A 27727-nucleotide genomic window follows, 5' to 3' on the forward strand; every position below is an offset into this window, starting at 1 on the left:
CGCGATGGGTTAAGTCCGTCTTAGATTTTGTGTTCTTGGAAAAAGTCCTGAGATTTTAAAGAGTGTAAGTTTCCATTCAAATACGAATTTCATTGATCGTGATTTATTTTCTAAACACTCCATATTATGTACATATTGGAAATTCCGTGTTTCATTTCATGACTCTTTTTCACATACTCACACAACTTTCAATAAATTGCATTCCCTTCCGATATTTATGACCGACAGCCATTATCTCCATGTGAAACCAACTCAATCAGCCATCGTCAGCGATTTCGAGTGGAGAACCCTTCGGGCTAATTAGTCTCATTATAAGTCAATTTCTCAGCGATTTAACTCAAACTAATTTCCACTGGGTTGCTTGCTTGACTTACAAGACTCAGAAGCGAAATACAAACAAGCAGCCAAAAATATTGGGTAGTAAAAGGTGGTCGACCGACCAACCGAACGACCAAACGACCGACTGAGTTTCCCCGCGGCTTTAGGCTGTGGGCTGTTGGCTGTAAAATGTAAAATAATTTCAAATTATGTCTAATATAGAATTGTGTGCTCCGCGGAGAACTGGGCTTGTAATTTTAGAAAATGGTTACAGCATCTCTGCTGCTGCCTAACCCGCCATTAAATTGCACAAAATTATTACAAACGGGGCGAAAAAGTAAGGAAAAATCTTTTAAACTTTTCGCGGAGGGTTGGCGAAAAAGGTAAATTTAGCCTGCGAAATTACTGTGTTCTGTTCTGCAAATTAGCCGAGTCTCTCTGCTATTTTTTTTTATTCTTTTTTTGTGTTTTTTTTTTTTTTTTTTGTTGGGAAACCCGTAAGACCCAGCTTAGTTGGGTCGCCTTTTCCCGCTTTTCAGGCGTGGCTCGTAATTGAATTTCCCGCCAGTTTCGGTTCCCCCGTGGATTTTTACCGAGTGCGTGGCTCGCGACAAACAATTAAAACATTGCGCCTAACGCACCCACAACCAAAAAAAAGAATTAAATGTACAAAAACGCTGAAGGAATGTTCTTTAGAACTTCAGCGAACTGAAATGACAAACGTTGGGGAAGTGAAACATCTCAAATTAATGAGAATGGCACACATGGAACAATGTTTGAATGGAGAACGGAGTTGGAGGAATATTCAAAGTTTTTCGGTAGAAGGGGAGCAGATTCCATGGCAAACTGAAGCTCGGGTCACGAGCTCAATTATGTACTGAGAGAAAATTATGAGAGCCTCATGTAGAATGCGATTATTCTAGGCACGTGACTGGAATTCAGTTGAATTCAGTTCATTTCAAAACAAGTAAAACCGAAGGAATCTCGTTTAACATGCAGGCTAACCGCTTTTTAAATTCTTTATATATACATATACATATGTACATTTATTTTGCCACATCAAGACCATTTTTTTCGTTTTTACGCACTGTCTTAGATTAGATTTCCTGAGTAGTATATTTTATTTTCAGTGTTTGGAATACACCAGGTTGGGCGAAAAAAAAAGAATAGAAAAACAAAACCCAAAAGCCAAATAGACCATGACAATGTTGTCTCAATGTTGTAAAGGAAAACCCAGAAAAAACCCGCGTATATTGTTTTTTTTTTTTTTGGGTGTGTTCTATTCTATAAAACCGAACCCAAGCCCAAACCCAAAGCGAACCCGAAACCCCATGTCCCCTGCCGCGAAAACCAACACACATGACTTTGGGTAGTTAACTAAAACTTATCCAAGTCCATGCAAATGCGTATCAAAAATACCAAAGGCTGGGGGTCTTCAGACCCACGAAGAAGGTCTTTAATGTGTGTCACAGAGGCGTTGGCTACGAGGAAGGTGGAGAGAGGGGCTTCAAAGGGGGGGCAGGTCAGGCAAGTTCGGGGGAAATATCAGTTTTCAAATGCGCAAACATTTGGACGTGCCAAACGACAACGAAACGTGGCCAATGCGTTGGGTCAAAAATGCAGGGGAGTTACGGATATTGGGTTGAATAACGGGAAAGAAGAATGTAAGCAGGTGCGTAATGCGGTCGCTGTGATAACTACATTTACTGCTGAAATACAGACAACGTTCACTAGGATGAAACACTAGGGTAAATAAATGTTAAATAAAAAAGTTTTAAGACAGTTTTACAAACTTTAAAAGCAAGATAAAAACAGCTATAAAAACATTTGGCTTTGAATTGATAAGTTACATGATGATAATTTCATTGTAATGTGATAACAATTGAGTTAATAATAATTGGGAATACTGCCAAGTTCATTTGCAAGCACACTCAGATATATCACTTTTCCAAGAGTTCCAGTTAGCTAGGTTCCACTGCAGCTACCCAGTTGTCGTGGGCTTGGCTGCAACAAGTGAAAAGTGGAAGATAGCGAAAGAGAAAGGGGAAAGGGAGAGATAGAGATAGAGATGGACTCAAGAGCTACGGACAACTGTTGACACACGTTGCTGTTCGGCTTAATTAAGATAACCGTGGTGTTTACTCAACGCAGTCGGATTAGCTGTGTGGCGCCATCTGCCGGCGTCGTTAGGCGTTAAGGGGAAAGTCGTCAAATGCAAAAAAAAATGACGACAATAAAATTAATTACTTGCTCATCGAATTGATATGTTATGCTTTCAGCTAATAGCCAAACAGATTTAAAAAGGATTTAATTTAGTAAACAAATACAGACAAAGTATAAAATGGCCACTTTGTCGGCCAGCTAATTCCATTTAATAGCCACAGAGATTAAGGTAGTTTCCCATCGCGCCCTTGACTCACCTGCAATGACACAAAAAGAAGAAGAATGTTTTTTAATTAGTTTCCCGCAAAACAGGTAAATTGGTATTTAAAATGCAAGGTCTAGTCAAAGGTGAGACACTCAATTATCCTTCCCCCGAACAACCTGCCAATTAAGGCTTTTCCGCCCGCGCATTTTCCACTTCAGTTTTAACTCAACGCGCCCACGAAAGATGCGTAGAAATCAATTGGGGGGAAAAACGCAAAAACGAAGTCACAAAAACACAAAATACGAATAAAACCCAAACTCCAGCAAACGAAAGCGAAATTTTTCATCTTTTGTTCGACGACTCGCTTTTTTCGGTTAATAAGATTAATTCGCAGTCGTCATCGAACTCGGTCTGCCTAAGGCGCTTACAAAAAATATCTTATGCTTTTACCACATTTCAGACCCCAAAACCAACAAAAATAAATAAATAAATAAAAGGGGAGGGGGGAGGGGGAAGAAAAACGTGGGCGACATGCAAATTGAATTGAATGGCATTGTTGTAAGGCGCAACATATGTCATGTCCAGATGTTTAAACAATTTGGTAGATACTTTGCATAGACAGTGCGTTTCGCAACTGCAGTTCCAGTTTCGAATGTCCCCAAAGATAAGCAAACATATGTGCGCTGGAAAAGTGTGCTGCAGGCAAACAATTTCCAAGGCTGTTTGAAGCACGATTGTGAATGTGTGAAATTCCAGGCAGTTGGTTTTTTTTTGATAATACCACTATTTACAATTGATAATAAACACAATTTTAGTTTTGTAGTTTTTGTAATATTGCATTTTTCCAACGACAAACTCCTGACGGTCTTGCACTTTCGGCACGCACTGTACGTGCACGGCCACCAGCTTCACATAAATAGGTATAAAAACCACTAGACAAAAAATTAATGACTTTGCCGCGGTGTCTCTTCTTCGGATTTTTTTTATATTTATTATTTAACTATGCAGCGTTGACAAATTGCATTTCGTTTGGGATATTCGTGCGTTTGCCCAGATTCGTTTCGGTTTCAATCTTTTTCGTTTACAACTGCAGCGTTGTAAAGAATTAATTAAAAACAAAGCAATACTATGGAAACGGACAAAAAGCGGTGGAAATAAAAATGCAACTTGTTCGTTGGAGTGACTCCCACACGTCGAAACAATCGCGGTGACTCAAGAACGGAAAAATAGTATTTAAAACGACGCCCCCGACGACATTGACAATGGAAGTTTGTCATAAACACGATCGAACTCAGATAAAAAATAAAAAAAAATAATAACAAATTGCGAGAACATGAAAAAAGCGCAACTAACTTGACTTTGAATGGGCAGCACAGAAAGACAAACAAATTGAATTGACAAATTGCAATTGAATTCAGTATTTGATATTGATTGATCTCGGCTTAATTGTGGAAAACCGTTACGAGGAAATGTTTTCAAGCTTCAGCGGAATTGAGAAAAGGCTGCCAAATGGTCACGTGTTTTTTTGTTCGATCTTCGATCTTTTATGAGTGCTCTTGCAACGAAAGACATTTTCGATTTAGCTTAAATGGATACTGGGCATGGGATGATGATACAGCATTGATAGCAATTATGCGGAAATTTCAGTGGCACGGGGGCGGACTCAGCGCTGCCAAAGACAATATTCAAATTAAATTCTAATTTAGTATCTACTAAAGTTCGCAGTCAGCGCCAGCGGACGCCTCAAGTTGAAAGTGAATTTTAAGCGTTTTCGGTTTATTTCACCCAAACGTCGACGGCGGCAGCGACAGCAAATTAAACGCTCATTAGCATATTCCAAAGTCGGTATGGGCATGGGGCATGGAAATGGGACAGGAACCGGGAGCCAAGATCCAAAAGGGAGCCCAAGCATGCGAGCACGCACGAAATCACCTCTCAAAGCCAAGTACAGTAAGCACTCCCTGCAACGGACTGGGCCAGCACTATGATCCGTTTTAAATTTAAAAGCTAATTGTAGATGGATCAGCTGTATCTTCTACTACCAGTTTGCAATTCTAACTTGGAAATATATATATTTAAGCACATTTAAATAGAGTGAAAAATACTCATAAGTCGAATATTTATTGGCAATTAACAGAACAGAAACAGAAAATATTGGTAATTACACTTGCCATATTGATATTTCGCAGTGCACAAAATAAAAAGACGCCTTGGGAGAGCAGAAAGAGATGAATAGCTGCGGCAGGAAGTGGGTTTCCCTTGGCGTGCGAAAGAGAGAGAGATGTTGACAACAAGTAGTGTGGGAGCGGGACGGGGCGAGCAAGCTGAGGCGGCAAAATAAATTAATTTGCTTCAACCGCTTACCTATAGGAATATATATATATACATATATATATATATGTATAGGTATAAATGTATGCGTACATATATCCCTCCCGACCATATGGCATATTTTTTTTTTTTTAGCAGGATAAAAAGGGAAAGGAAGAGGACTGTCGCTGCCTCTTTCTCCCGAGTGCTTTGCGGCCCCATTGCGTGTCATTCAATTTACATTAATTTAGTTGATGTTACACTCGCGGCAGACCAAAAAGGGGCGGCGGGCGGCGAGTGGGGACGTGGCCGCGTCAAAAGCAATTTGATTAGGCTAAGCTCAAGGAGGCGGTGGAAGTCAAAAGCGAGTCAAGCAGATTGAAGACAGTTTGTCCATCACTCAAATGCAACGGCCAGGAAAAGAAAAGGGAAAACCCGAGGAAAATGGGGAAAAAAAGCCGGGATTAGTTGGGAAAATGTTTTATTAGAAACGGTAGGAGCCTGATGTGCATAAATAAAAAGTAACATCCAAATGTAACCGCAAGAAAACGCATTAAGCTTTAATGCCATTTTAACCCAGCTGAATTGTTTAACACAGTTTACAATCTTGTTGACAATCTGTTAACACGGTATATGTTCGTATCTGAAATATTTGATTTATTTGCTCCAGCTTAAACATGACCGTGTTTTAGGTTTTGTTGACTTTTTTTTGGCAGAATTAGTCAAACATATCAGTATCGAAAAATCGTAAGGGTCAATGGCTGACCCCACCACACCCCTCCGTGACACTCTTTCCGCAATTATCTGATTCAGCTAAATAAATAAAAACAAAATTCTGCGAAAATAGTGAGCGAGAGGAGGGAGAGAACGAAGGGAGCACTGAAGAGGGCTCCACAAAACGGGGGAGTTGTGAGGTAGACAGTCTTCAGAATAATTCGGCGGAACTCATTTGGATTCTTCGGAAATCCGTCGTTCAATCGGCTGGAGCGAGAATCCGCGGATTTCGCGATTTCGTCAATGAATATACACATATATATCGTGATATATGGTGAGTCATATGGTCAATCCCCCTGGTGGAGTAACAGTAAAGCGGACAGGGAAAACAAAAGGAAAGTGTGAGAAAGGAAAAATGAAGTATGTAAAAGAGCAGAGGCAGGCGAAAATGAAAGAGAAAATAAATCCCCCAAAAAGAGACAAATGAGTGACAAAAAGTGGGGACAAGTCAGCTGATGGATCCGATAAGAGAATGGAATGGAATTGAGAACGAGATAAGCAAAGATGGCGAAAAATAATGGAGGTACTCCCCCTCTTTTGAATTTTGTTTAACCCTTTCACATTTTTATATTTGCTCTTTCATGTTCTCACTCGCCGTTGGGTCAAAAGTCACTTTCAAGGTATAACAAAGTTTCATTGGTAATTTTCCGTATTTTAGGTTGGTCAAATACACAGGAATAGCTAGTTTTCGTCACACAATTAATCCACAAATTAGCACAAACTTTCCTAATGATCCCCACGAAAAAGTGTAGCTTTGAAATGCAATAGTTTTATAGTTTTGCTCACATGGAAAATATACACCCACAAATTAGCACGAGCTTTTCTTGTATGAGTAGTATGACCAACTAACTTTATGATTCCAACACAAAAACGAAAAGTGGTTTAAATGAGTGTATGTTTTGCGTCAAAATATTAATGCACTGATGAATACTGTGTATCCAATTTTAAGTTAATCCCAAAATGCACTTAGCTGTTGAGAATTTTCGTGTGTTCAAAAAAGGGGCTTACTGCCACTTGAACTCTGGCCAAATGTTAATTTTTTTGCACATTATTTGCCGTTTCTTCACTTTAACATATAAATTTATATTATTTTGTTCGTATTTATTTGCTGCGAGAGAGCTGCGAACAGATTTGAGTCAAGGACGAGACTTTTATAGCAAGTTTGCCCTTCGGCAGTTCAACTTGTGATTATTATGATGATGATGTAGCTACTTCGCCGGCTACCCCGCTTCCTCTACCCCTTCCTGGGCCACCTACTCAATGGGTTAACAGTTGGGGTTTGTTTATACACCGATAATTGAAGGGGGTCTCCGGCCATCCATTCAAGTTCAAGTCGAAATTGAAACCAGTCGCAGAAGTCGTACTCTCTTATTCATACTTTTGCACCTGCTGGCAAGTGACTCCCCATCGATGCTGATTGCGAATTTATCAAAAAAAAAATGCACATTTCATTTGGGGAGGGGGACTGGGTCTTTAATTGGGATTTTTTCGCTATATTTCTGGCTTTACATGACTGTTTTTGTGTTAAATTGCTGGGGCTTTGTGTTTCAATCGTATAACATTTTTCTTGTTTTGACTTTCATTTGTATTTTTGTTGAACTGTTTAAAAGGTTTTTAATTTAATCGGTTTTGTTGCAGCTCATATTTTCAATATTAACACATTTTTGACCTGAATTTCGTGTTTTCAGTACCAAATTGTTTGGTATTACATTTTCTATTATATTTTCCACCATTTGTTGGATCTGGCATTGTGTTCACCTGGTTTATTGGGGCAGGTTCAAGTGATGGGTGCAGCTTTTCATTGTTGTGGAAAGGGAGTGCTATTTCGTTAAAAGGGTGCGGAGCTGAGGGCCAGCCCTCTCTTTTTCACCATTATTTGCCTCTCTTTCGCTCGGCTTTTCCACTTTTCACATCCATCATCATCATCAATAGCGGAACTCCGCTTCAAAGGATGTTCTGGAATGTAATGGAAACTAACCAAGCGTGGTCACCAACCACATCGGGCGGTCTCTTTCACTCGGACAACACCCCTCTCTTTCGAACATTAGGAGCCAATTACATGCAGATTTGTACGCTCGGGGTAAAACATTCGCGATAACACATAAAATCCAAGTCACAAGCAAAGTGAAACATGCTTCATGTATGAAAATAAGAAAAAAATCGAAATGTGAAACAAACCCTAATGAAACAGAGGATTTGTTATGATTTTAAGGTGGACATTTGATGTGGTTTCATGAAAAGCACCTTTTGCACCTTTTATAGCAATATTGTCAAAGCACCTTTTCCTTATTTTTTACAGCCCAATTAGTGGACTATTGCAAATTGGAATTTTGTTTTTTGAACCTTTTCCATTTTCCATTTTTAGGTCAGGCCAAGAAAGTCGATCAATCATCACAAAATGGGGAAACGAAAAACGAAAACAAAGCTCGAGAAAAAAGAAATGTTTCCCAATGCGTAGAGAGCAATAACTTAGTAGGTCTAATTAAGATCGGGCCTGAAATATATGGAAATAAAATAAAAGGCGGCATTTGCCAAAGCAGGAAAATATATCGAAAATGGACTAATTGGTTAGCCGTAGAAAATCGAAACTTATAATTGGAATACGTAAGCAGGATTGCGTTTGCCGTTTACTCCGCTGATGAAATCGCATTTTATTATGTAGCGAATATAAATAAATAATTAAAGTGATTACTGAAAAAATAGAAATATGAGAAATATCCAATTTAATCACTTGGTTGCTGGGCAAATTTAAGAAATTTCACCTCATTGGCATCAATTAAGTGAGCTTCCGAGCAGATAGGAATACTCTTGATTAACAATCTGCTGAAACTTCCGTATTGCGAACCCGGTGCTCTTCAAAAATTCATTGCACTCTGAAAATCCATTTAGATAAACTAACACCTCGGTAATCCCAGGAAGCCTTCATCTCAAATTAGCGTGGGTCACGAGTACACCCATTAGATGATGGGGTGAAACCAGGGGAAATCGACGTTAGTCCTTCGCTTAGTTCCCAAGAAAAAAGCACAAATAATAATAATGAGTGTGGGGCAGGAAAAACGAAAAAAGAAAAATTAAATGAACAGAAAGAAACCAAGAATAGAGGAAAGCAAATGCGAAAAAGCAAGAACTTAATACGCTTTAAATGAGTCGCAAACTGTCATAAAGTCGAGTGTCAAATGGGTTATCTGCCGATGTCTGGGGGCATAAAGAACCGACGGCCAACGCAGAGTTCTCAAGATCACAGATCCGCGGATCGCCAGCGGAAAACTTAAGAAGGGAACCACAGCACAGCACATCACATCACAACACAGCACATCACATCCCATCAGATGGTCAGTGGTACAGTATATCCCCCCCTTGAAGCTCAAAACGCTCCGCGTTCAAGGTTAATTGTGCAATAATTTATGAAACTTTATGAAATGGCAAGCGCGACAAAACAAAGCAAACAAATTAACATACAGCTGGCTGGCTCGGCCATGTAGAGTCGCGATACAGATACGTACTGGGACTCGGATATGTAGATACAGATACATTTACAGACCCAAATGTCTAGATACAGTCACTTAAATTATAGATGCAAAACACTCAAATTATAGTTCTTCAGTGCGCCTTCATTGTTTCGCATGGCAAGCATTTAACAACAATTATCGTCATTGCGAACACTTACTGAAAAGCCCCAAAGAAACAATAAATAGGGTGAGATATTGTAATGTTTAACAGTGTGTCACATTTGATATTTGATATCAAATTAACCGGTCAGATGAATCATTTAGGACCCACAACAAATAATTATAGGAACATATACATATAAGCCAAAACTCGATCTCTGTATAACAATGAACTGTAGCAATTGAAATCTCAGTTTATATTAACGAACCGCACTGTACCGCATGCTGAATGCGCATACAACACATTTAAATTATAAGCATTTTGAGTCACTTGCCGACTGCAGGCAAATGAAAAGCGCCAGCGCCAATTAACTACAAAAACGTTTTCGTTTTTATTTCGAAAGAAAAACCATAAACAATGCAAAAAAAAAAAAAAAAACAATAACACTTATAGATTCGTGTGCATATATTTGTATAATCATCACAATTTTCGCAGCATTTAAAAAGCAATGAAATAACCGGCAAAACAAAAACATTTTGCTAAACTTCCGGATCCGAAAGAGATGGCTGATCTGCGCTGCAAGAGAGACGGCAATAGCTGGCGATAGACTTTTTGAAGGTTCAAGGCAACATTTTTCGTACATTTCTCGTACATTTTTCTTTGCGTTAGCATTAAATGATATTTAATTTGCATTTACCGCTGAAAATCGCGAGGTGGGTGAGTGGGTGGTGCGCGATGGGTGATGGGTGGTGGGTGGTGGTTGGTGGGTGGTGCGGTGACTGCCGAATGCCCAATTAAGTTTGACGAGCAGAGAACGAGGCGCAAGATGACACCCGTTCGAGTTCAAAAAACCGCCGACAGCTGACGGCAACGAAAAGGCCAATGACGCACCACCGCCGCACCACAGTGGTGCCAAATATTTGGGCAATTATAACAACTACTGAAAAATCTTATCTATTTAATTCTTAAATCGTGTAAGTACGATTATTCAACATTTAAGATTACAAGAGAGAATAACAGCCTTTTTGTTTAACTAAAAGAAGCAAAGATCTTTCAAAACAATTTTTGACCACTGTGCATGAAATAAAAGTGCAAAGATTCCCATATAAACACCTCTTTCGTCACTGCCAAAAAACGAACAAAAAAATACACAATTAAATTAGCCTTTAAAATTTAATGGGAACCCAAATACATTATATATGAGAAAAAAGCAATGTTTGCCTTTAATTATTCAAAGGAATGTATAGGAACAACATTACCCCTAACCCATTATGAAGTCAAGTACTCATATTCTAAATTTTAAGAAATCATCTGTGGGTGGAGGGGGGCAGGGGGGGCTGGTGTTGTTATTTTAAAATTTGTGTCCCCTCCAAAGTTTCCCCTCTAAATAACCTTCGTGCCACTGTGGCTTTGTGTCATGTCATAGGCATCTTCACATTGTTTCTTTGACAAATTATGAACACGTTTCGTGCGTGTTTCTTCTGCGGACAGTGGATTGTAGATTTGGCATTTCAGATTTCGGATTGTGGGGCATCGAACCATTGGTCAGTTCGGCTGATAAGATCGATGGGGAAGGCGACGGTGTGGGAGGGCAGTATATAGCACTCGGGGACCTTCAACCCAAATGGCTATTGGATGGTCAGGGGTTAGTGAACTGCTGGCCGGGATTACCCAACAGCGGATCGGTGGGCTATAGCCACTAATGCGAACGAACCGAATTTGTATCTGCATTTCCTCCAATTGTAACCATGACTGATAAAAGTGAAAGGCAATTTGTGAACTTTTCAATGCTTTTGTCTATTTTATGTGGTACCCCCAAAATTGTTTTTCTTTTTCTTGCTTTTCCTCTGCTGATATATATTGTTGTGGGTGACCCGGTGGCGCCGAGGGCGGGGTCGCAAGGTTACCCTTAGAAAAACCAAAAATGGTTTTTAATTAAAAAATGCAGAAAACGAGAGTAGAGAGATTGAACGGCCAGTCGGTGGGTCAGTGATTTATGTAGACCCTTGAAAACCCATCTCTTCGCATCGCATCGCTCCGCTGATGTCAGCTGCATCTCCACATCTCTAGCGAATGAGTCAGTCGGCCAGTGTATCTGTATCTGTATCCGAGAGATATAAATTTGTTTTGGTCTTTGCCAAGTTCTTTTCAGACCGGCAATAAATGGCCAAAAGCAGCAGCAAAAAGCCAGAAATACAAAACAAACCGAGAATCGCACAGCACAGCTGAGGGCAAGGTAATAGTCATCGCTTTCTAAAGCTAAATATGCGAGTTATTTACTTTAATATTTTGTTAGAAAGGAATTGGTCTGGCTTCCTATAAAGAATAATTTTTAGAATTATTCCCATCTTCCTATTTTCTTCCCCCCAACTGTAGGCACTTATAAATGTGTGTGTGAGTCATGGAGGGACTGCAGTTAGACAAAGATGAAAGGAAATGCGCGAAAGAGAGGGGGCATCGCATTGAGTGTTCTACCATGAGTCACATTTTGGGGAATGGAATCGGAATCAAGAAGGAACTCTGGTCGAGATTAATGGATGTGCTTCATTCCCTTGAAAACCGTTAGCCCACTTACCAACAAAAGATCGGCGAATCGAGATTAGCGAAATGATGGAGTTACTCACCTGAAAAGAGAGAGAAGACGGCAATTAGCACAACATTTTCGCAATACAAAACAAATACAAAATGCAGGCAACAAATACAGTTTTTTGGGAAAAAGTAAAAGCGCAACAAGTTGCGTGTGGGCGTGGCAAGGAGGGAAAATACAAAGAAGTAGAAAAAAAACCAAGAAAAACAAAAGTAAAAAGTGAAAAGCAGCTTCAAGTCCGCCAAAGAGACGGGCAAACTTAGGTGGAACCAAAAGTTATTAACTTAGACCCAAATGAAAGTGAAAAGGGCAAATAAAAGTAAAAATAGAAATGCAAATGGGGAAAATAGTAAAGCCAGGCGAGTTTTTAAATGGGAAAAAGCGCCGAAATGGGGAAATGGTCATTGAAATGGGGCCGACTGACTAAATTACAAATCAATAAGCAATTACAATATGCACGGGCAGACAGTGCGTTTCACTGTCATAAGGCAATATGGCACGCAAGGAGCGCAGTCGTAAAACATATTTGATTACTTCCCTAAACAACATATCGATTGTTAGCTAGCATTGCATATACGCACGTAATCGATGATCAATGAAAATCATAATTTGTATTAAAGAGTTTTACTTTCGACGGAATGAGCAATTTATTTACCATCACTTGTCGATAAATATCGATAATTTCGATAAGTTATAACTAGTTTGCAATGAAGACCGACAATGTTGTGGAGGACATAATCTGGTCAATAAAAAACCCATAAGGTCAACGGGAAATATGTGTATTTAATGGCATGTCAGTCCAACAATCTTAGCCATCAATTCCCACTCATATGTATGTTTTCGTGGCACAGTGTAAGTACGACCTTTACGAGTCGTAAACTTATTCACCTCCCCCAACTTTGCGGCTTCGATTTTGGTTTATGTGACGCAGACAAATAGTAAAAATAGTTGTCAACTTCTCGCCCACTTTTGATGGACTCGACTATTCTGAAGTTAAGGGCCTCTCTTCGCGACGATAGAATGGAATGCAGGCCTTCAAGGGAAGATCTGGCATCAAAGCAGGAGATGATGGAGCAAAGGAAAATAATGCTGTGCACTGGCATATTCCATCAGGCAAGTGTCAACTACCAAACTTGCCAACTTCCCGGCGCTGATGATTAAGATGACAATCCCAGAAACAAGGAGCATACATATATATCTACAGTGTGGCTGAGCGGAAAAACTCGAGACAAAATGGCAAATCCAAAGAGTTTTGACGCCGACAATGCGCGCATGATAAAAATAATCATAATGCAAACACCAAAAGGTTGTCCCCGCTGAAAAAGATACAAAGATACAGCCATATACAAAAGAAAAGCAACAGTGCAGAGACAGATGGATAGATAGATAGATAGACGGATGGATAGATAGATAGACGGATGGATAGATGGATACATGGATGGATAGACTGCGGAGAATAGGTGGGAAAATGGATGTGCGGAATACGTGAATAGAATTTGTCATCATACATTGAGATGATGCAACGTAAATGGCATCACAGGAACCAGTTTTCACCAAAGAGGAGGAGAAATCAACTTGGCTAAGTCAACAGCCCAGAGTTCACAGAAATCAATTCAGCTTAGACACAGCTAGCCCATTTTAGGGACATGCCTTTGTCATTTCGAACATTCCCATAAATTGTTTAAACACTGTGATTAAGATGGTCTTTTTGGCAAATCCTTTTTCTTGATTATTACTTTATTCCTTGATTATTGCTTTTCCTACTTTCCTTTAACTGGCTCAGTTTAATTCACTTACTTTGCCACCCCAATGAATACTACGGGTTAATTAATCCGGCACAAGTTCAACTTGAAAGTCAATTCCCCGGCTATTTTCGCCAGGGGAACTTAATAACAGATGAGCTACAGAAGTGCCCTCAGATCCTGGGCGATGGATGCATTCGAGTGAATTACTTATCAATTTGTTAATTAATTCCCAGCTAAGATAAACAGCGAAACAGAAATGAGCAGTCTGAATTGGTTTTCAAGTCAAAAAAAAATCACTTAATTGTCGTCGTGCATTTTACAATTTCCCTTTTTTGTTGTGTTTTTGTACCCGGCACTTGTAAAGAAACAGGGTATGCTAGATTCGTTGCAAAGTGTGTAAGAGGTACAGAGACCCTGTAAAGTATATCTATTATTTATCAGAATCTAGAATTCCGGGTCTGGATTGCGAATTTTAAACACACTTACTAGCCGAGTACCGGGTATCGGTTAGTCGGGCACTCAACTGCAGCGTCCTCTCTTGTTTGTTGTTTTTTTTTTTGTGATTTAGCGGGTAAAGAGAGTCTTTTTTTTGTTTTTCTCACAACGGCTGTAAAAAGTGCCACCCAAGTGGAAAACGAAAGGCGAGCAGCACAAAGGCGTTGAGAGCCAATTAATGGGAACGCCTCAATAACCGACTGTCGGAATCAGTAATTGACAAAACGACTGATTGGCCGACTGACTAACTGGCTGACTGAAGGACTGACTAAGTGACTGCGAACGAGTGCGTCAATTGGCATCATCGTTAAAATGATAGAGAGCGGCAATTCTATCAGCGCGTGCAATTGTCAATTAAAGTGCGAGCTGCAAGTAATTAATGGCAAGCGAACAGAGTCCAAACACTATCAAACTCGAAAATTCATATTCACACTGGAAACTCGAAAAGTACACCGAGAAAAATGCAATACTACCGAACGGCACAAAATTGGTACCCAACGTAAGATATATACACAGAAAAGCTAGAAAAAAACCAACAAAAAATACCCTGCAAGTAAATAAATTAAGTTTTAAGTCTATTAGGTCAACTTTTAATTCTTTATAAGCAGTTACAATAATTTAATGATTCATTCAATTACATTTGATCGGAGAAAATTGCTCATGTTTTGCGATTGCACTTATCAAACGTTCTCAAGAACATAAAGTAATTAAACACAACATTGTTGATTAGTGAGAAGAGCTTATCAAAAACTTAGCATTGCATTGATTTTTAGAAGAACAGTGATTATTAAATGGTCTTCAGAATACTCCTTTGTTGCCCCGACTTTCAGCATATACTGACTTTTTATGCATATCGAGCATATTTTTTGTAGTCAAAGGTTTTAACTATATTTTTAGAATAATTCCGAACCAACAGCTGTGACAGCTGCACACAGTTCCGTGGAATAAATAATAAATTGAACAGCAGATTCATTGGCAGGCAGGGCAGATGGTTGCTGGGAAGTTGGCATTTTGTCCGTGAGTTTTCAATTGCTTTCTTCGCTGCACTTTCTTCCCCATTTCTTCGTCATCGCTCGTGTTCCATCTTCAAGTTTTCCCGGGTTGTTTATGGTATGTTGTCGCTGGCATTGATAATGAACAACTGTGGGTGTCTTTGTATTCATAAGCATTGCCTCTTATCGCCCATCATTACACGACAACTTACAAAGTCAAGAGCAAGGCGGAAAAATAGGGGGGAAAATCGTACGATTTTCGCTATGAAAAGGTTCTTTGGCTTTGAGGCATTAGCAAAAATTGTGCGCAACTAGTTCCAATTAGAATCGGTTGCGGGGAGAATCTATTTACCATCTGCAGCTGCTTTCCATTTATTGCCGTAAACACCACCTTTCAACTGTCCAGGCAGCGAAAAAATTGTCATTAGAGATTTCGATTGAGTATCAGGAAAGCAGCGCAAATCATTTGGCAGGTTTTGTTGGCAATTAAATACACCTACGTACATATAACGATCGAGCTCAACAAAATATATCAACGTAGTGACGAAGCGCAGCAGGAAAGTGTGTGAAGATTATCAATATACGCAGAGGTAAATGTTTTTTAATAATAATTAAAAATGTCCATTTTGAATATACTCGTATAAAGAAATAATTTGATTAAAAACAAGTTGTTTTATATTTTACTTGGCAGTTTCTATCACTATTATTTTGCCCTCGGGTGTACGTGTGTGTTCCCCCACTTTCCCTCCCCGCACACCCCCTTTGCATGCACATTCGCATTGAAATTGTTCTCATTGTTGTTTTTATTGCTGTTGATGCGTGTCAAGCAGTTGGCTCTGTATCGTAGACCCCATATACCATACCATACCATACGATACCATGCCATTCTATACCATAACCATACCCCTCAGAACCTCCCTCTATCCACCCTGCTTCTCCATATATCTCCATTCCACTTCTCAACTCCCTTCAATTTCCAGGCATTACTATGATAAATGATATCGGAGGGATATCGGTAGGAGGTTCTGCCGCAATTCTCTACGATTCTCCCCCTCATTTCTGTGTTCTCCGTTTCCCTTTGGGTTTTTGGGTCTTTGTGCACACTGTTTACCCCATCCTTTGTTTCCTCTTTATCACTTTGGCTATTCCACTCTTTCGCTGCTGATAGCCAAAATCGAGGGTGGCATCTATATTCTGTGTACTATAGTACTGCAAAAAATTATAGAACTCACAGTTCGGAGTTTTAAGAATATTCTATAACTAAAAAAATGTGATCTTAAAATACATATTGCTTTTAAGGAACTATATAACACCTGATAATATTATTTGGTAGTAATATTGTTACCACAAATTTTCCGTCAGTGCCAAAAGGGGTAACGTGGAGTTGCCTACTTTATGATCCATGAAACTATCCACATAGCATATGTACATATCTTTATGGTATTCTACACGCTCGTTGATATTGGGAACTGTAATAAATTTCGATTCCCGGTAGGCAAAACTTCATATTTTCGCATTTATGTAAAGTAAACTAACGAAAAATACACAAACCAATAATTCTTAAATGTTAAATAAATGCAAAGAATGGTTAAGGTTGTGATTTGGGTGTGAGTTTGAGTTCGTTTCGGTTTGGGTTTGGTTTGGTTTGGGGGGCTTAGTTCAAAGGCCACCGATTAAAATGGCATTTAAGAAGGTCGCATTAGGCAAATGTTTTATGTTTAGCCAACAAAACAGAAATTATGCAAATCCCGCGCGAACAACGCCCCGAAAAATAAATAACTAACCGTTTTTTGTGTGTTTGATGAGCGATTCAAAAATTTTCAATTAGCGGACTTAATTATTTTCCTATTACAGCGGAGATTTATGCAGATGGGAGTGGAGGGGCCAGCCCGGCCCAAAGGTCGTCAAACAAATCGCCCAAGTCCAGAAGCACTCAGAGCCAGAAAAGTCAGAGAAAAAAAAAGACAAGCGACAAAGCAAAAAATAAAATAAAACCCAAACGAATTCAATTCAATTTCATTCAATCAACAAAGGAACAACAAACACCGAAACAAAGTTCAAGGGCATTTACAACTAAGAAACGATAGGAAACAATTTGTTGGCGCTTGTTATTATCTGCAAGGCCGCCGAAAATCATATAAATCAATAAAAATAAAGGGATTTCGTATTAAATATTGATTGAAAAGTTTGCTTTCGGAAATCGCACCAAAGTGACATGGGCCCCACATGGGAAAAAGTGTATGTGAACCGTATGTGAATGGAGAACAGAGCAACGTCCGTGGGTAAGGAAAATTGATTTACACGAGATTTACCCGCCCACTTCCCCGCTCTAGAACTTTTCCGTTTTTCAACTAGTCAAGGAACGGGAACGGTATGGTGGTGGTCATAGGGAATTGCCTGCGAAATTGGCAGGAAAGCCAATAGGCAGTGGGCGTGGCACTTCAGACGATTACCGTCCAGCTCATTTGCCAGCCAATTAAGAGTAAATCTAAGCTCCCAACTTCAAAGTCCACCTTCCTCCTTCCTCCTCGCAATTGCGAAGGCAATCGAGGAGAATAAGATGTGTGAGAATGAAAAGATTAATGAAGGTAAATAAAGTTCAATTAAGTCCTTAACTATGAAACTCTGTTTAGAGAGGCATACTTATTCGAAGTACTTCAAGTAGTGCGTTCAAATCCTTAACTCATTCTGATTCAATTCAATTATAAACGAATTATACAGCTTTAGCCCAACCGAAATTGGGATTATATGTTCCCTAAATCATCTCTGGCATTTTCAATAACTCAAATGCCGGTGTAACTAAGTCGAAATTATGAAAGGTTTTTAGTGACCAGCAGAGGCAGGTCCTCCCTTTCGGCCTCGGTTGACTGACTGGCCATAATTCGAGTCTCAGAATGACAGGAATCCCGGTTGCATGTCACACAAAAGACGCACTCGGCACTTGTTGGCCACCGCCGAAGCAGGCAGCAAGCCACCTCGGATTCCCGGGAAAATTCCCGCTTTGACACACATTACCCAGAAGCCAGATGGAAAACGTTTGGGGGCTTTCGGGTGTTGCCAAGCCAACCCATTAGCCCACTCCATCAGGCTCATCAGAATCGGTCGTCATTAGCATGGGGGCCTGGCCTGCCAGCTTGGCTAGCCTGCCTGTTGTTGTGCGGCGTAATTAATGGCTTTTCCACCTCCCAGCCACCCAGCCACCCACCTGGGCGGTGGGTAACAGGTAACCAGAACTGGGTAACGGTAGTAGCTCTTGGTAACCGCACACACACCGGCGTCTAATTGGTTACATGGGAAAAAGTGCATTCATCACGGCTCAAATGGATTGGAATGATGGAGCTCCCCAATGATATCGAACTAGAATGCATAACGCGAATATATGGGCGAATTTTCCAATATACATATATATGTAGATCAGTCGTCAATCGATTGCCCTGACCCAAATTACAATTATTTTTCTGGCCTCTGACGCGATAATTGAATTATGGCGAATTATGAGTGAAAAGCCTTGCAAAGACAACGGAATATTCACAATTTTTGCAAATATTTTACAAGCGGAAAGCGGAGATTCGCTCAATTATTTTCGATGTATGGCATACAATATGCATCATTTAATTTAAACGCATCGCATATGTTGTTCTTATTTTCATCATATTCAGCCAAGTAAAATAAGTGAACGTATAACTTAAATAATAAACTAAAGTACACAACATTTAATTGGTTGCCAAGTAACAATTACTATTTTCTCCAGCCGAGAACTGATTAATTGGCGATGCAAATCGTGGACTTTGCTTAAAGGACTGAAAATCAGAAAATCATCGGCGGTGCTGTTAATTACGTGCGACCGATGGAAAAGGTTAATGTTAACATTTGTTTAACAATTCGCAGTACCCATCGTCGGGCATTTGTCAAACACTGTTTTTTCGGGCGCCATTCCCCCACATTTCTGAGCCAGGCTTTTCGCTTGGCATTTGCGCCTGCGCTATCGCATGATTGAAGATGCCAAAAGGAGCAGGCCCGGCGACAAAAAACAAAGCCAACTAAAAATACCCGTTGAAAGCAAAAGTTCACAGGCCCCCCAGCTGATGGGGAAAATGCCCAAGCCAAAAAAAAAAAAATAATAATAAAAAAATAAACACAAAATTAAATGAAAAACGACCTATGGTGGGTGACAAAGGAAAGGAAAGGGGGCAGTGTGTGAACTGTAGCAAAGTGTCAACGACTAAAGATAATAAATAAACAGCTGAGGTCGGAAAATTAGTAGCTCTGTCAGTGGAATTTTAATTGGATAGATTAATGGAGCAAAAATAGATACACACTTACATCACAGGGTAAAAGTTTATGTTTTAAAATTAAACTTTCGCCACCCAATATTTACGCAATTCAATGATGTTTTTTGCCATATTTCTAACACTTCAATTTTATGGCTTGCAAAAACAAGTAGATTAAATTCGTGAATAAACGTTTTGTTCAACACTATTATTGCCACCGCAGCTGTATCCCGAAATTTATTTCTTCGTATGTAATGCACTTAACTCTTTGTTGACAGATATTTTCGAATTGTTTTTATTGCTGGCCACCATTAACCCATCGACCAACTGACTTTTAGCCGAAAAAAAATGCCTTTGTACACGTGGTGTAGGAAAATAAGGCAAAAACACAGCGGAAAATTTGTCGTACGTGGCTGCCCAGTTGGTGGCCCCTAAAAAAACCTGCCCTTCTACTCAAACTCCTCCTTTTTTCCGCCTCTCGAAATGCAAAATCACGTAGTGAGTAAGTGTGTGTGTGCGAAAGAAACTGTCATAAAACTGAGATAAAAATCTCATGGAAATGCGACAGGACTTGAGCTGATTTCAGAGTTGGAGCTTGAGACAAGGATTGAGTTTGAGCAGAGAAAAGAAGCAGGGAAAATCTAGGAAAGAGTTACCAAAAAATTGCCAAGAGGCCTTAAGAAAACAGTGTCCCTTTCTGTTCTAATTTTAAATATTTTATTTATATTTTTACATAACTAAGAAATTGTAAGCGAAAAACTAGATATATTTTATATATTTTCAAGCATATTAGCTAATTATTTCTCCCAGTGCACCACTCACAGCGCTGCCGGTGGCAACTAAGAAGATTTACGTCTGTGTGTGTCTCTGGGGCCGGGCAATAAAAAATAGGTGAAAACAATTTACAAACAAACAGCAGCCTCAAAAAGAGCCGCCGACGAGCGTACTCTCATGTTTTTGTGCTTCCCTTCATAATTTTTAATGCGCGAAACATGCAAAAATTCGGCGGCATAGTGGCTTAAAAATTAAGTTTATTACATTAGAGGCTGGTCCAGAGTTCAAGCACCCTTTCCACCTGCCATTTGCTAGGTGATTAAGTGCAGCCCATCTGATTAATCAAAACGGCACAAAGTGCGACTGAATTATTAGTGGTTTTCCGCCTCACATATTGCAAATATACGACATAGTATTGTGACTTAATTAGCGCTTAACTGAAATCGATCAAATATGGAATCAGTCAATCAATTATGCAAGTTTCCAGCTACACGGGCGTGTAATTCGCGGTTGTTTCTTAGTAAGATGCATTTAGATTAAACGCATTGAGTGCCACTGCAGTCAGTGCACATACATATATATTGCATTATTTTTAGCCATTTTCTGTATTCAAATTAGCAATGTCCCAATTTTAGCTTCTAGCACAACAAACTTATAGATGGTATGGGCATACTTATGGATTCATTGGTACAGAGAGTTTCTATTGCATTTCGACTCTCACACTCTGCGGATTATCCGCATGGGAATTCTGTGCCAATGAGCACTCACTGTAGTTAGAGGATAGGCTTTGTCACCATTGTCCTCTCTCCACCCGGATAAACTACACCCATATGTGTTGGCTTGATTTACGATCCGGACCCACTGACTCAACAGGCTTCCTTCGGCGCCACACACACACACACCCAGATGCATATGTATGTATATGGGGTCGATTCTAATGCAGACCCGGCTAAAATACAAACACAATTCTGACCCCTGGCCCCTGCGACCCCCCACAATTGAACAATTGAACGTGGGAATATTGAGCTTCCCCACATCTATCTACCATCTACCATTTTCCATCTCCATCATCATCAGCGTCATCTTTTGTGCGGCACTTCTTCCATCGTAAATTACAATTTGTTGGCCAATTTTTGTCGATCTGAGTCGAAGATTTATCGCCAAATGACATTAAATTCAAGTTTTCCTGAGAACTTTTTCGCTCTCCACCAGCAGTTTGCCTGCCGATTTGGATTTAATTTGGGTCTAATCGTTCATCTCGAGCTTATTTATTTATTTATTTCGCTTTCTGCACCACACGAAAGCTTTCAATAAGAAACAGTTAAACAATTGTCAAGCAATTACAACATTAAAAATCGATCAGAAGCCAACGAAGAATGAGCTGGAAAGAGCTTAGATAATATTTCCGCTTTTTAATGCTTAGTTTATTTACTTAAGACCCGCAGCATTTGCTCAAACATCGGGGGTGTGCACATATACATCTTTCTATATACATACATACATATATAAATGGCAAGTTAATGAGCTCAAGTGATGGAAATGTGGGCGTGGCAGGGGGAAAACAAAGCGCAGGGAGCAAAGACAATAATAAAATCAAATGAAACTAAATTAGTTGTGAAAATAATGTTGGGGACGACGGACGCCTCTCCGTCGATCTTTCCTTCTCCACCCACTTTTTTCTCCGCCCGCATAGATGGGAAAAATTATAGAATTCAACTGGACATGCACTGGGAAAAATATTGGGATTTTTAAATATATAAATATATAGCAGATACATTATAAGCGTCATATCTGTAACATCTAATTGAAGCATTTTAAAATAGTGACATAGTTAAAAACCAAAGTACTAAAACTGCAAACGTAATATTTTTTTTTTATATTACTAGTATATAACCTAGGTTTTTCCTGTGTAAATCTAAAAGAGAAGGCCATAGACCTAGACCTGGTAGCATTTGCCATCAATTAAACTGACAGCAGCATGAGGCCATTACACGCTCATCAAAACACTTAACACACACACACCCTGAGTGGGTGGGGGTGGTTTTGGGTTGTGGGTGGGGGTGGTGGTGGTGGTGGTGATGGTAGTGGAGGTAGTTTGGTGCATTTGCCGCTGCAAGTAAAGCAGCGTTGACCTTTCTTTCAGCTAAACAAACACACCGATGACCAGCTGCACGCAAACAAAATTAAATGAACTAGTTTAGTTCACCCCTGGCAGCTAAATAAAAGAGAGCGCCTAAGCTATTCATCATGGCAAAAAAAAAAGTGAGGCAAGCAAACTTGACTCCAATTAAAGGTCAGCAAGGATCTAAATTATTTGGAATACATTTCATTGCTTAATATTCCACAAAAGTATTTCACAAGTTCAATGTGCATTTCAACTATTGGAAGTGCAACTTAACTAATCAATCTCCTTACAGCCCTTTGTTGCCTTAAACCCAGCAGCATTCACTTAATTGAAAATAATCAAATTCTGAAACGTTGATTGGCAGGCGTTCTTGCTACTTTTGCCATATTTACTATATTTTCTTCCATTTTTCCCGGCCATTTGCAATGGGAAAAGGCGACTGCGAGTGTGAGTAGGAAAACTTTGACCGTTTTGCCACTTGAACTGCACTTGTTGGGGCAGTCGCGCGTGCCAGATAAGCCTACAGCAACTAGCCCCCTTTATCATTCGATTTATATGTGTATATATATACATATATTTCAATGGGTGTATGTGAGAGAGTGCCTTTGTGTCATAGTACAAAGTTCCCAAAGCGGATTAATAACGCTAAAAGAAAAGTTTGCCACTGGGATGGGACAATGGAAGGCAAGAAACCGGAAAGGAAGTATGATTTTAAGAAGCATTACTTATCGCACTACGAGTTATGGAACACATTGGCTTAAATGCATTTGGCCAGCATTATAAGTTCATTAATTTGTTAATCAATATGTATGTATGTTCCCACCTTTTTTTTGTGTAGATTTTTCGAAATTCGATTTGGCCAAGCTCCGGACCAATGAAAAACGTATTAAAGGCACAGCTTTCAGGGGAAATGTTGATTTCAATTAACTTAATGCCCCACAGAAATTAAGTCAAAGAAATTTCCAAAAACAACAACGACAACTCTATTTTTTTCCAGTTTTTTTTTTCTTTTTTCTTGTGTGTTGGTTGTTAATGCATTTCCACACGCAAATGAAATCGAAACCCAAAAATCGGGTTAAAGCAAACAAACCAAACCGAACCAAAAAAAAATAAAACATAAAAGATGCAATCTGGGGGACGAGACGAGTCGACCCTACACATGTTTCCACATTCTGTCGAATGCCGGGGAAAATTGAAAATTGTCAAAATGCGAAGACAACGAAAAATAGATGCAGCAACGGCGACAAAATGAAAAAATGAGAGAAATACGACGACGACGGCGTGAAAAACAAATTAATCAATGTTAAAGGGATCGAACGTGGCGTTGGGCGGAAAGAGGCGGGGGCGAGGTCGGGGGCGGTGTCCGGAAAATTGGGCGGGGTGAAGGATGAATTCGGGAATGGGCATGCGTTTCAATACCATTTGTTGCGCCTCAATTTGAGAAAACGAGATAATACAAACTTGTGCACATAAACGTAGCGAAGGAAAAAAATATAAAAACAACTTTCGTTTTCCTGCGCTTAGTTGAAATCATTAAAAAATAATCATCTTTCTGCTGGGTTTTCGTTTAATGTACTTTCTGCGTTTTCCACACACTTGTGCACTGACTTTTGCAGCCCACTGTGACCAAGTTTCGGTGCGTGTTCGAAAACCAAATCACTTTCTCCGGTTTCTCGGTTGTAGATCATTGGGTTTGGATTGCCCCCACGGTTTGTTTTTGTATTATTACTTTGTGTCACCTGTTCACCTGCTTCAATTACTTCTTAGATTCGGTGAGACACAAGGGATGACGCAACTTTCTATCGCCAAATCTAACCCAATTCGGTCCGACGATTTTTTTTATTTCGCTCAGTGCACTGCACTGGCCGACTTTGTTTTGTTTTGATTTCGGTGTTCTATTTCGGTTTGTCGCTCAATTTCACAGTTTTCAGGTGCCGGCGAGATGCCTCCCTTTTTTGTGATTTACGTGCCTGGTATTTGTGGAATACATGGGTATATCGGATTCGCGATAATAAGATCGCATTTCCGCAACCTGGCTAACTACTGCACTGTATAAACACATACGTAGCCGACATGTGTGCTACAAATTATAGATATAGCAATCAACAGTGTTTCCAACACACTCATCTGGTGCGTTCGTCACTATGTCAGCTGCAGTGTATGCTTAACATAGCTCTATAGATACTTATTTGTTTAATCTCTCAATACTTGTACAATTCAATCACTAAGTATCCTGCAGTCCGTTCCATTTGCCTAGGTCTTTTTTTAAATAACTCAATTTGTTGCCGAGCCCTGTCAAACGTCAGCCCCACTCTATGAGTTCCTTTTACCTCACTGCGCTACGTAAACACCCGAGATACATACACACATTTGTACATATGTATGTACATACATACTCCCCGGTTTCTTCCTGTTTACGAATGTTTGTAGCTGCGCATTCGATTCGACAACAAATGCCAAACATGTGTGGCAAACGTGCGACATATTGAGCATTCCTCAGAATCTGTATCTGTATCCGAATTCGAATCTGCATCTGAATCTGAATCCGAATCTGTAGCTGACTCCGAATCCGAATCTGAATCGGAGCCCAAATCAGTTGTCCCGCTGCGAGGGGATGGATGGATGTGGATGTGGATGTGGATGTGGATGTGGATGTATGGATAGATGGGCGGTACAAAACAACAACAACAACAACAAAAACATAAAAACAGGAGAAGGAGGACACAATTCAGTGGGTTAAGGAATCGCCGAAACAGCGGGCGTTTAACTGCACGTTTCCTGCCATTTAATTTGATTAAAGCCTGGCGAACGAAATTCAGCCACGAGGCAAATGAAAAGTATGACGTCCAAGAAGAATCCACGGAGGGCAGGAATGGAAACCTCCGATCGAAGGCCTCAATCTTGAGCTCTTTCGCGAAAACCTTAACCTTCAAAGACGCGCGACAACCCAACGAATCCAATTGCAATTCTTAGACTCACATTTTTCGATTCGGGTTTCTTTTTGTAGCCTAAAGACAGAAAAGGCCGAGACGAAAAGCTGCGCTCTAAAGTACAGTGAACACAAATTATATTCTACTATGATATTTAGCTGATGTTTTATCCTAGTTTAGCAACAAGCACTTTGTAAAGTTAATTAAATGTTTAATTAGTTTACAAGCTACTTCTTCCTGATTCACTTCATTATCTCAAACAAATTCTAGAAGTTCCAGCATTCAAAGGGTTTCATTGGTTTAAATCAACTAAAAGCAAAAGCGGTGATTAATTTTTGCTAATGAAAAATGCTTTCTGCGATCAGAAGACCACGGTACGTGTCCCTGTATTTTAAAGGGCATTTTAAAGGGGTACTGGGAATGCGGATCAATTGCAGGTCTTTGGATGCGTTGCATATAGTTTTGTTGGTTTAGCCAGAGGCCAAAATTGAAAGCGGCACGAAGTGCACTTGATACGTTATGGTCATCGAGTTGCGGCTGAATTTCTGCCCATTGCCTTTTTTTTTTGGTGATTTTTTTTGCTGTTTATTAATATACCCTTGAAGTGGGTATAACTTTAAGGTAAACGCTTGAAAATAGGTTCAAACCATTATTATTTTATTAAACAAATGATCAAATTATACTATTATGTCCTATGCAATAGGTACAACTCATTTTCAGGTTGATTAAGTAAGTAATTTGCGTATTGGCAAAAGTAGAGATATGAAACTGGGTGCACTTATGTATTGTAAGGTCCAATAGCATTGTGCGAAATATAACTAATTTCTGGATGGCCAATAGGGTGTTTAAACCATCGATTTCCGAAGAGAGTCTTACATTCCTGTCCTGCTCTTTTTTTTTGGGTATATCCCTGGGGCTATCTGATTTTTCGCTCACCCTTCTTATGGAGAAAAGGGTTTTTATCCGGATGGGGGGCAATTGCAGCCCCACACACACACACTCACACGATGATTTTGATTTCTTTATCGCTTTCGTTTGGGTTTTTTTTATTTCCACCTTCTTCACGTTCTTTCTTTCTGGCAAGAATAGTTCCAGGAAAAAATTAAAATGCAACTGCGTGTTGAATTTTTAAATATGCAACTTGGATTTCGGGCGTTCTTTCGAGGGCCAAGAAAAATTACAACTATAAATAAGGGTAAGGGTCTTCAGAGAAAAGAAGCCAGATGGGGGACAAAAAGGGTTAAGTGCAGGAAGCTGTCGACCCCACTCTTTCGATCGCTGGATCGTAAATTAGTCGGTAAGGGCAGGGACGGAAAAGGACTGTAACAATTATCAATAAGAAAAGTAAGAAAATAAGAGAGGAGGCAATAAAATAAACAATGTTTAATTGCACACAAATGCACAGAGTGCTGCGAACACTGGCTTACACACAAATTAGTCACAGTTCGATTTTTAATCTCAGATCGTATTCGTAATCGGAATTCCTATCTCCACATGCACTTTTATCTCCATCTCGTTCTCCACCTCTTTATTTGGGATTTGTTTTTACCTTTTTGAGCCGACGTTGATGAGTTGTTCTTGTTTCTTTTCTGTTCTGTTCGGTTTGGTTCTGTTCTCTTTTCTTTTATTCTCCTTTCTTTTATTGTATTTGATTCGCTCCTTTTTCTAGAGGCGATCGCTTCTTTTTTTCGAGTCACTGCACTTTTGTTTTGCTGCTTTTTTGTTGGATGTATTGACAGCTGTGTTGTTGCGACGAAAACCGCATAAAAACATTAATAATTTGCAGCACGTTTCGGGCTGTTTCTTTGGTTCGCACTTGTTGCTTGCCACAAAAAATAATATGAATTCTTGAGCACTCGCGCAGGGCAAAAAAAATGATTTCGTTCTTCGACGATTTGAATCAGCAAATTTTCGAATTCGATTCCAGTATTCTCAACGATTTGGCACAAATGCAGTTGCACTTGAACGCAACCGTTTTTCAAAAATATTCAGACGCAGACGCGCGCGAAACAGCGAACGAACCGCTCACGACGAAAGTTCGAAAGCAACAGAAAACGCAAAACAGACACCAACGGTCTCACGCCGCACGGCTCTCTTTCACGCTCTCTCGCCAGAGATGCGCGCTCGCAGAGGCAACAAGTAGCTAGGATTCTGGGAGAGCAGCTTGAAAATAGCTAAAGCTGGGCTCTTGCAAGTAAATAACCTACAACCAGTATTGTTTGAGCACATTTACCAATAGTTGTGGATAATATATTTTTATAACTGTCGATGAGCTTTAAGGCCAGATGGAAATTGTTGTTATACATTGTATATTGTTTTTATAACCCCTAGAATTCGTTTTTGATTATGATTATGGAACAATGTTCGGAGGACGACATAATAAATTTAACTTAATCAAAGACGGATCTTCGAAAGCATGATAATGAATT

General features: G+C 39.7%; 1 protein-coding gene and 1 long non-coding RNA gene across 3 annotated transcripts in view; both read right to left on the minus strand.

Annotated features, from left to right (window-relative positions):
- The window catches only part of LOC6618088 (rho guanine nucleotide exchange factor 10), a 96959-nt gene that overhangs the window by 23582 nt on the left and 45650 nt on the right, over positions 1–27727 (minus strand). The window lies entirely within an intron of this gene.
- Positions 776–27335, minus strand: LOC116801951. The gene is made up of 2 exons (XR_004362328.1): positions 26848–27335; positions 776–2738 (listed from the first exon to the last, which is right to left on the minus strand). It is a non-coding gene; the product is annotated as an uncharacterized LOC116801951 (long non-coding RNA).

The sequence above is a fragment of the Drosophila sechellia genome, chromosome X, assembly GCF_004382195.2.
Source record: "Drosophila sechellia strain sech25 chromosome X, ASM438219v1, whole genome shotgun sequence".
NCBI lineage: Eukaryota > Metazoa > Arthropoda > Insecta > Diptera > Drosophilidae > Drosophila > Drosophila sechellia.